The sequence below is a fragment of the Chenopodium quinoa genome, unplaced genomic scaffold, assembly GCF_001683475.1.
Source record: "Chenopodium quinoa cultivar QQ74 unplaced genomic scaffold, ASM168347v1, whole genome shotgun sequence".
Taxonomy (NCBI): Eukaryota; Viridiplantae; Streptophyta; class Magnoliopsida; order Caryophyllales; family Amaranthaceae; genus Chenopodium; species Chenopodium quinoa.
In genome coordinates, this window is record NW_018744613.1 from 30,229 (window position 1) to 40,766 (window position 10,538).

At 34.6% G+C, this 10,538-nt stretch overlaps 2 long non-coding RNA genes across 4 annotated transcripts; both read right to left on the reverse strand.

Moving 5' to 3' along the window:
- Positions 1-213: 213 nt before the first annotated feature.
- Positions 214-7,258, reverse strand: LOC110700009. 3 transcript variants are annotated; one of them, XR_002507060.1, is made up of 6 exons: positions 7,066-7,258; positions 6,717-6,790; positions 5,347-5,398; positions 4,447-4,508; positions 4,253-4,333; positions 214-269 (listed from the first exon to the last, which is right to left on the reverse strand). It is a non-coding gene; the product is annotated as an uncharacterized LOC110700009 (long non-coding RNA). The 3 variants fall into 3 exon arrangements; XR_002507059.1 differs by lacking the exon at positions 214-269 and having other exon boundaries at positions 4,148-4,333; positions 7,066-7,251; XR_002507061.1 differs by lacking the exons at positions 214-269; positions 6,717-6,790 and having other exon boundaries at positions 4,148-4,333; positions 7,066-7,235.
- A 1,547-nt stretch (positions 7,259-8,805) lies between these two features.
- LOC110700010 lies at positions 8,806-9,899 on the reverse strand. Its single transcript, XR_002507062.1, has 2 exons — positions 9,755-9,899; positions 8,806-9,124 (listed from the first exon to the last, which is right to left on the reverse strand). It is a non-coding gene; the product is annotated as an uncharacterized LOC110700010 (long non-coding RNA).
- Between the last annotated feature and the right edge of the window lie 639 nt (positions 9,900-10,538).

Genomic DNA, 10,538 nt, shown 5'->3' on the forward strand with positions numbered 1-10,538 from the left:
GATTTGCGAATCATCTTGGAATGATTGATTAACATATGCAAAACGAATGGAGAAAGCCCTAGTTCCTCATTATGAAAAATACTTGCGTTTCTCATAATGGCAATTTGAAAAATAATGTAATGTTTTTCACTTCCTGAGCTGCTGAGTCGGATTCGTGGGACAGCCTATGTGTCAATCTGTTTTAGGAGAAACTACTACTGTAGGAGTAACTGGCACATTGTCATTGGCATTAGAATCACTATTAAGTTGCTCGTTGTTGCTAATCATTTCTGCAGAGAAATACAGAAAACAAGTCAATAACACAGTAAAATAGAAAAATATAGCTTTAATTATATTTGCTCATTTTTTTTATATTTGTTCATTCTAAGTTTATTTTGCTTAATAACAAGTCAAGTACACAATAAAATGGTAATTATATTTGCTACTTCATATTTTAAAAGGGTAAAAGAGGTATTTTAAAGGAAAGAAATTTCTAGGGTGTTACATTACATCATTAATCTTAGTTGTTGGATTTAATACAATCTAACGGTTGAGATTTGTTCTCACATAAGGGACGAGTTCTCACATAAAGGGTGGTTCTCACCGAATCTCAACCCTATATATATATATATATATATATATATATATATATATATATATATATATATATATATATATTTTCTTTTATTTTATTTATTATTTATATCTAAATTAATAAAGTCGAGATGTTTAAATAAATAATAAAAATAATTAGTCTAATAAAAGTTCAAATATGAGATTATAGCAAATAAAAATTTAAGATATAATTATTTTTATTATTTATTTAAAGCATCTCGACTACCGACTTTGAGTTTAAATCAACAAAAAGAAACATAGATTTGACTTTTAACATCCAAGCCTTTACAACTTTCACTAAAAAACATCATTACATAAATGGAGTTGGACGGACAAGTTGCACATGAGCACCTTTTTATAGGACAAGGAGCGTACTACAAAACACAACGCAAATAGAGCAACTGAAAATAATGAAACTGTTTTGATCATAGCTTTATTTTATTTGGTAGATGAGTTCATCGCCAAGTAAGATCTTCAAATGGGTAACTTATATATATGACCTTTCATTCATAAGTTGTTCTTGTTGAAAAAATACGGAGCAGCTTTTTACAAAGTCAAGGCTTGAGAATCCCAAAATAAAGTACGGACACCTACTTTGAATAGCAAATTTCAAGAGTAATTTAAAAGTCTCTTTTTTCAAACAACTTAAAACAGATCCTAAAGTTAAATCAATTTCAAAATCAAGAGAAATATATACTACCTCCGTTACATAGTAGTTGAAGATCTAAAATATTCCAAAGTTGTAAGTAATATGTAACGGAAATATTATATGCAAATTAATAAAAAAAATACAGCTTGGAACCTTAAAGGCCCAATCCAAAACCCAATTTAAAACAATTATCCAAAGCAACTAACACACTTCAACAAACCAAACTATAATAATAGTTATTCAAATAGCTAATAAAGTGATAATGCAAGTTACTGCACTGGATTTATCCAAGGAACTGGCGTAGGCCAGTACTGGAGCTCAAGTCTGGTAGAAGAATAGAACTGTTCAAAACGTCCCTGAAGTCCTAGCCGAATTTGACCCAAATTCTTCAAGCGATGAGATGATCCTATATTACTGAGAAACACCTTATTCTCAGCAGTTAGGACATATATCATCCGATTATTAGTCGGGTGTATATGGATAGTACGTATGCCACTTTGACGAGGTGATCTGGCCTGGTTAAAGCTCGTGACATTGTAGGTCTTCCAACATACCTCATTATTACTATTATTATTCCCATTGAGATCCAATTCATTGTATGTCATTACTAGACGGTCGCCCTTTACATAAACCGATGAGCCCTTATAATAAACTTCGGTAGGATTCATGGCAAATTTAGCTAAATAGATTGAAATCAATCTCCCTCCACATTCTAAGAGGTTTCCTCTCCTTAAACTATTACATGTTGGTAGAGTTCTGGCCTCAACAACTCGGCTTGAAGTAGGAGTCACATTGAATGGATCAAAACAACCCGAAATATACACTATAGAGAACACAAACCATTCCCTTACAAACCACACCCTTTAAAGGTGCTATGCGGCTCCTAGAGTTAGGGGGTCGCATTAACCTAAGATCAATGTCTATCCAACTACAATTCTCCGAGCAGAAAACCATGAGGTTCAAAGTAAAGGATGGATCATATGCCCCATTTTTGGGAATCACCATCGTGGGACGAACAACGACAATAACCCTAAACTTATAATCAACACGTCTTTCAATGACATTATAGAAAGGGTCTTCACACACTAAACAAGCCCATGATGTGTCGGTCCACGACACTCGAGCTGGAGTAGGGGGGAAGAGCAACCCATTGCTTTGTTAATGGATTACAAATGTAATATTGATCATTACTATTCGAATCAATGCATAAGATTAAGTCCTTGAACGTCGCAGCAAGTTTTACTTGAAAAGGAATAAAAGTAAGGGAGAATTTCGGAGAGTTGAATACCTTGTGAAATGGGGAATTAGTCCGAACTTTCCCTTCACTGTTTATAAGTTGCATCGACAAAATCGTCCATGGAGGTTTCTTCAGCGGAAAAGGGAGATTTTTCTTATGATTAAGGAAATCTATCGCAAATTTAGGGTTCGATAGCAAAGATAACCAGCGTTTCGATACGAAATTTCGCTGTGATTATAGTTTCACAACACGGAAGTCGAACAAATATTTCGATCAATAATTCATCAGCAAGATCTTCAATGCTTGTGGATTTTTTTTTGAATAATAATGATAGGTTTTCCATGCTTCATAGATTTGTGATATTTTAATGACGGAAAACCCAAATATATATACTGTCTTGTTTATTTTTTTCCCCTAAAATCTATCCAATTATTTATGGAAAATAAAATAAGATTTTCTGCAACCTACTCCACGTAGTATCAAAATCCGATCTTAAAGTAAATAAGTAAATTATTGCTTTCAATAAAAAAGTAAATTATTATAAAGATAAAAAAAAAATACCATATTGATAGATTTTGATTTTCCATCATTAAAATCAACGCATTTAATAATTAACAAAAAAAAAAAAAAAAAATTACTCGTAGGAAAGATAGATAACATTAAAATGTGATAAATAAAAATAAATATTCCCTATAAACAAGTACAAAATAACGAGGAATTACAGTAAGCTATAATTTCAAGTATTAACCTTTGTCTCCTAAGACCAGAAGACTAAGATATGATGATGCCCACCCAAGTGAGGAGTAAACGACGGTAAATGCTATATAGAGAAGTAATCGATGCTTTTCATTACTGGGATGGAGATGGTGCCATGGTTGGGATTGTAGGTATGGTGGTTGGCATAGCCGGTAAAGGAGGTAACGCCATTTTAGGTGCAGAAGGCATGGATGGCAATGGTGGCAAGGTAGCAGGCAATGGGACACATTTGTTGGCTTTGGTAGAGTAGTAGTAGATTGTGTAGAGTTGGTGTAGTTTGCAATTGCTGGGAGAGGACTAGCAGCTGAGAGTGGTGGCAATGCTGTCGATTGTGGAAGAGCTTGCGCTGCAGGCATTGCTGGAGAGGGCTGGTAGCTGAAAGTGGTGGCAATGTTGCAGGCTGTGGGAGGTTATTAGTTACAGCTGGGACTGCGGGCAAGGGTTAGATGCATCGGTGGAACGCTTGGATTTGGCAATGGTGGCAATCCTGTTTCGGGCACAGTTGGGATAGTAGGCATTGGAGGAATGCTCGGCTTTGGCAATGGTTGGATTGGAGGAAGTGTTTGTAATAATGCCGAGCTGCCAAAGCTCATCTGAAACAGAGCAAAGAGTAGAGAAAAAAGGAAGAACTGCTTGGCCATTGTGATTTGTGAAAAATGGGATAGAACGAAATCGCTTCGAAAAGTTGTATTGGTAATTGATGCTTATGGTGTAGTGAGATAGTAATTAGCTATGATGAGTATTTATAAGGTAGTATTGTTTGGGTTGCTGATGAAAGTTGAAAGAGGAACAACTAATTTTAGTTATGGATTGTGGTTGGTCACCTTCCTTATTATTGGAGACATTATAATATATTATATTGATGTTAAGAAACGAAATCTGTTGCATTTGTCTTAGTTTGATGTCTAGAATCGTATAGTTAGGTTAACAGGCTGATAAGAATTGTCAAACTTTGAAAATTTATAACTGCAACAAGTAAATAGCATTATGTCATGGGCTATTTCTAACACTATTACCTTTAGAAGGGCAGGGGCTCCCTCTTCCCTAACAATAGTCTTGAGACAATCGACTATGCCATTGTACTGATTTGCAGATCCCTGTGGAGAAAAATTATAATGCCAAGAGTTACTATGAGAGACCATGCAACAAGCAAAGATGTGAAACAAAAATTGAAGAGCCATACAAATCAGATTAAGAACAAATACGATACCTGGGTCATTAGCCTAGTCTTAATAACATCAAGAGGGGTAGTAATAGCACCAGTTAAAGCACCTGAAAATTTTGATAAAGACTGATATAAAACCCATAACAATACATGACAATGATAGCTTTTTAAAATGCCAATTTCAAATCATGCTCATGCAAGAAGACTTCTTACTGTTTATTACAAAAGGCCAAGGTAACCACCAAAAATGTCTGAAATAAAATCAGACTGTCTTCAGTTGCATCTGTACAGAAATTACACCTCAAATTCTCTTAAAGTTTCATAAGTTTACAGAATATCACATAGATGTTCCTCCGAATACTGGAACTCACAAGAAAAGGAAATTTATAACTGTTATCATAATATAGTAATAGAGGACATGTTAAATGTTCTGCTTGAATTTAATGGCAAAATTTGCAAGTCTTATTCCTATAAGCAAGTTTGCCCCTGTAGTAATTTTCTTCCATTAAGAATCATACGAAATTAGAAGGTTATGTACAGCATTTAACTAGACAATGTTGGAATGAACAAGTATCATGGAAATTAGCATAGTCAAGCTTAGCCAGCATCTTAATAGCCAACTCAGGCCATGCAATTGATGTTCCAAGCGTTATCCTAGTACAAAGGTTTCTCATCGGTTTGATTAAAAATCAACAAGTTTTGGTATAAATATCTCAGGCTTCAGTTTCTAATCATTCATCTCAGTTAGCAAGCTCAAAGATGCAAAACAGCACAAAAAGCATCTTACAGAGACCTGCATTCTCCACATTACCACACAAACAGCAGGAACCATACTGCCTATTCTAATTACTAGAAACACCACGTTAACAAACGTATGATAAAAAATAGGATTATGCATGTGCCTATATGTTACTCAATGAGCAAGCAAATTGTATTTGTTATTACCAGCAAAAGCACCAATAACAGCATTCTCAGGATCATTCAGTTCTCTTTTGGCCTGAAATAAATGGAGGTTAAGATAAGCATTTTATTAGTATGAATTTACACATGAAGAAAAGCATACAAAGTACTAGGATATGTCTCCTTTCTCCTTTTCATTAACTAAGGGACATGGGCATATAACAAAGACTCATGCATGTATCATTGCTAAAGTAGTTGGGACAGGAAAATTAAGAAGTAATGATAGGAAAAATGAGTTTTTCAGTACATATATGCACCCCACAGATGATTCCTTAAAGGTAGTATCCAGTGGACAAGGCTCTCGCTAGGGTAGGTCCAGATGTATGCAACCTTACCCTTATTTGCATAAAGAGGCTGTTTGCTTCCAGGGATCAAAATCGTGACCTTTCGGATAGCAAGTAGACACTTGACCACTGCACTAAGGCACGAACTTCCCCATAGATGATTACTTCCAACATGAAAAGGCTTATATGTATTATTGTAAGTTCTATAGGTCCATTACACCAATAAGACATAGTACTCTGAATTTTATACTCCACATATAACATGTGGCTAAACTAATTGGATCTTAGCATAAACAAAATTATTTGAGGAAACTGAAAAGTAAGTACACATTAAACAATCAACCCGACCTTCGAGAAAACGACCACTTATTAAAGGCCCAGCAATTCAGCTTTCAGTAGCAACATTAGACCTCATTTAATGACTGCGAAAATTAAGCTATAAGCTCAATTTCATCAATGCATTTGCTACACCTGCATCAACTGTCTTCTCCGTGTCATGTAGTACAGTTATACAGCATATTTGACATACAATCAGACGTCAACACTTGATATTAAGGTCCTTTACATATTCTAGGAAACTTCAAAGAGTCTAATGTGCCAGCACCTATGGTCATTGTAATTTGAGGTGGTGCGCGATCAACACAAGTCAACAAAATTTCATTAATCCCAGTAAAGGCGGTCCAGATTATGCACAAGCTATGGGACTGTGTAACAAAACCTACACTCCTGGAGCATACTAATTCAAACCCTCAACGAACTCCAAAACAAATTTTTCATCCAATATGAAATTATGTAACAAAACTACACTCCCTTTTTATATTTCTTAAACCCGGCAACAAAATCACACTCTCTATCTCTTCTCATAAAACCCAATAAAATTTTGCAGAATAATCTCGCTTATAAATATATATCTTGAAAATGGGTTGTTTGATTGATTGGGGTCATATTCATTTAATTAAACTAAACCTTTAAGAATCATGATTATATTTTATTACTAACAAAATTAGCTTAAGAATATTACAACATTATAACATATTGTAAAATTAAACCCCTGAAAATATAATATAGTACCTGATTGTTCCATTGAAGAGTTCTTGTTACCAATGGCTAAGGTCAAAGGCCCCATCCCCAGTTGCAAAAACCTCCTTTATTACCCAAATAATACAGCATAATATTCAGCAATTAAACAGCGAAAAAAGAGTGATAAAAATCTTTAAGAAATAAAATTTTGAGGAGAATTAATACATAGAAATGCAATTAAAATGTGATAAATTCAACTACATGCATTCAAGGGAAAAAATTGCATAATTCCAATATTGTAAATGTTGAAAATTATACTAGTATATGAAGCAAAGGAACACAATTATTAAGTCAAAGAAATAAACTTTCAGTCAATTGAGAGAGAAAAATTAGGAAGTACCTATGGAAGAAGTAGGAGTGTTGTGATTGAGACAGAGAGTTGCAGTGTTTTTGCAGGATTTTCTGGCAAAATGGAGAAGATAAAGAGGAGAGAGAATTTGAATGTGGGCTTTATTGGGCCATCAAGAAAGTAACAAGGCAGGGCCGAGGGCCAACTCAAGTTTTGTTTTATTAGCTTCTGTGACGGCCCTAACGAAACTGACCCGACTTGAATTATTCTAATAACATTGCATGAATTGAATTCAACACTACATTGTCTACATGGAAGATTGGAAGTTAAGTCATACTAGATGATCAATTGGCACCTCTACATCTCACAAGGTCTAAGTAGATTACAAGGGTGGATGTGTCCGTGTGGTCGATTACTTTGAAAGTTAATCAATTTACTAGATTGGGAAGTTGTTTGCATGTATTACTATAGAGAAGCTATGAAAATCCACTGGTGAATTGGTTAGCCGATCACATAGTTGATCAAATTACCGAACTTACCATCATCATATTCTATCGATAGATCTGAATTATAATAAGAGGTGATGTTAGAGGAGTGAATATGCCACGTTTAATTTCATCGTAATTTCAATAAAAGGTTGGGTTTTACTCTATTTTGTAGTAATAAAAACAAAAACCGTTGGATTTTCAATTTCTAAGCATTGTACTTATTCTCCTTTGAGAGTTGTAAAACAAGATTGGTAAGTGGAAATGAATCGCCACATTGGTATAATATAAATCTCGGTCTAGCAACATACAAGTGGTAACTAGAAAAAGTTGTTCTTAGATAGTGAATACGAGTGTTTATTGAGAATTTCTCATTCTTCCTACAAGGTTTTACTCTACTACGATATTATATAACAAAAAAAAACATAAATCTAAAATACAATTTTAATGGATATAACTATATACAATTTGAATTGTTTAAAAAAGTGCAATAACAAAAAAAAAAAAAAAAAAAAAAAAATTAAAAAATTATAAATAAATAAAAATGTATGCCTTCGCTGATTCCTCTACACTTAATGCCTTGGCTGGGACGGGGATTGAAGTCATGGTTGCCATCCCTAATGACATGCTTAGCCGAATGAACATGCTAAAGAATGGGTTAAGAAAAATGTTACCAAACATCTTTATGATGGAGGAGTTAGCATAAGGTAATATGTATGTAAGATCATTTCAACATATGATTTTGCAAGATATATTAATCATAATTATATGAACCACTTCCCTCGGTTACGGGTCCTCATGCAATGACCTTGATGCTAATGGTAACATTTCATATGCCTTCAACATGTATTTCCAGATGAATGATCAAAGTGTCGAAGCTTGCCAGTTTGACGGCGTTGCTACGATTACGTCCACCAATGCCTCCCAACAAGGGTGCCTATTTCCAATAGAGGTTGAAAGTGCGGCAATAAGGATTATCAAGGTTCCAACAGAGGCTGTTCTTTTGGTTTTTACGCTTATGTTGTTTTTGTTGCTGTAAGGTATCCCAAGTTAGTCCTTAGTCCTGAATCCTGAGGTAATAAACTCTTCTCAGATTTTCTTGTACAATAGTCATATACAAGGATTTTCTTGTATAATATAGTCATGTACAATAAATTAGCGAGAGATAGTCTCACAAACTTGCCCATTTCTTATGTACTACACCCGAGCTGACAATAGACCATGTTAGATCCAAGCAAAAAGATCTTTTGAGAAAAAATATAAATCATCCAAATTACAAACAAACAATTTCAACCATCAAATATCATTTTCAAGAATAATAAAACAAAATTTTCTAACATTTTGCAGCAAGAATCCATGCACAGGCTAGTGTCTACAAGATTATCAGCCAGAAAAAGGAGCTTGATGTTTAACAAACACTTCTAAATAGATCAGACAACACTTTCAGTTTACCAAGTGAAAATTATATGTACACACAATGCCATTGTAGGCAAGGGATAGTGAGGTTAGCTTGTGGTTCCTGGTGACTTTCAGGTCATTTCTCGAAAAATAAAGAGCTTCCAGCCTCCATAATTGCCTAAGACAGGATCTTCTTAGCAAAGGGGTTCATCAACTCAGCCAGGGACCTGTACAAGAAAACAATGGTAAAATAAATCAGCAAATTCATAATAAAGTAATTTAGATTGTAATGTCATGGACATCATTTTCTTTACCTCGATGATCTATTACAGGCTAAAGGTATCATAAATTATGAGACCTTGACAGTAAATATTTTTTATAGACTGTGTACCTATATGAAAGGCGAAATTTCCACAACCTTTTTAAGCCATCTCAAATCACAGGCCACTTTCTAGCTAAGTTACTATACTTTGAATTTTCCTATGTTACCCTTGATTGTTTATTTTAAGGGACACAAGGAGTAGCTTTCTGCTAACAAACCCTTTCCATCTGCTCATGTAATGAAGAAACAAAATCAACATGTTTAGGTGCAGGGTAGCGGTCTAGTGGATATGCAAATAAAGATGCACCCTGCAACATAGTTTTATATGGCTTCCTTTACCTGCTAAAGCTTAGGATCTCCACAGATGACATGGCTGCCTTAATGATAAATAGTCATTTATTTTTATCACAAGCAGCAGCTCTCTCATTGAATTCACTTACAGTCAATTTACAGATTTTAATGAAGAGGGCAAATTCCAACTTACAAGGGTCAATGACATAGCCATGAATATAATAACACAGCTAAAGAATCTTACCACAGATTCAAAACTTAGTTATCTCTTATATGAAAACTGAGACTTAAACTCCTTCTCTAGCTGTTCTCTCGATTCTGTTTTTGCTGCCATTACAACATCTTCAAGGAATCCTCTTTGTGGGAATTCTTCTGGAACAAGATTTCTGTAAATCAGCTTCCTTCTTTTTGTTCAGTAAGCTGTAAATTATTCCCTGAAATATGATATATGAATGATTACTTGATTAAATTGAATGAGCAGCCAAGTAGATAACAGGATGCAAGATACAAAGATTTCGAGGCTAGCAGAGATCTCAGGTTGGTACTCTAACAGACGAGAACAACATGGAAGACAAAAGGCCAATGCACTGAATTACAGAAGACAGAAAGTACAATAAACAACCCCTCAAGTCAGCAATGTTCACATTTCATGGTAACACCATGTGAGCCAATTCATTTAAAAGTAGCATACTTCATGTTTCTAATTCCTTGTTCTGCACATCCTTTACATGTAGCCAATCACAATCCTCGTAAAGTCCAGTAGTATTTAATTATTTATTTTCTAACGATTCTATACTTGATGAGCATCTTAAGAAAATCACCTATTATAGCAAGTCCACCACTCAACAGAACAACTAGAGGGCCGTAGAGGGTCAAATAATTCCAATTTCTAAATTAATTGTTCAAAAGTAGTCCTTATAATTCAACCTTCCCTCCTAACTTGCTGCTTCCCAAAACATCTTTAAAAAAATCCATCCAAAGCATGATTTCCTTCACTCAATTTAGGTTACCAATCACAAGGAGCTTCA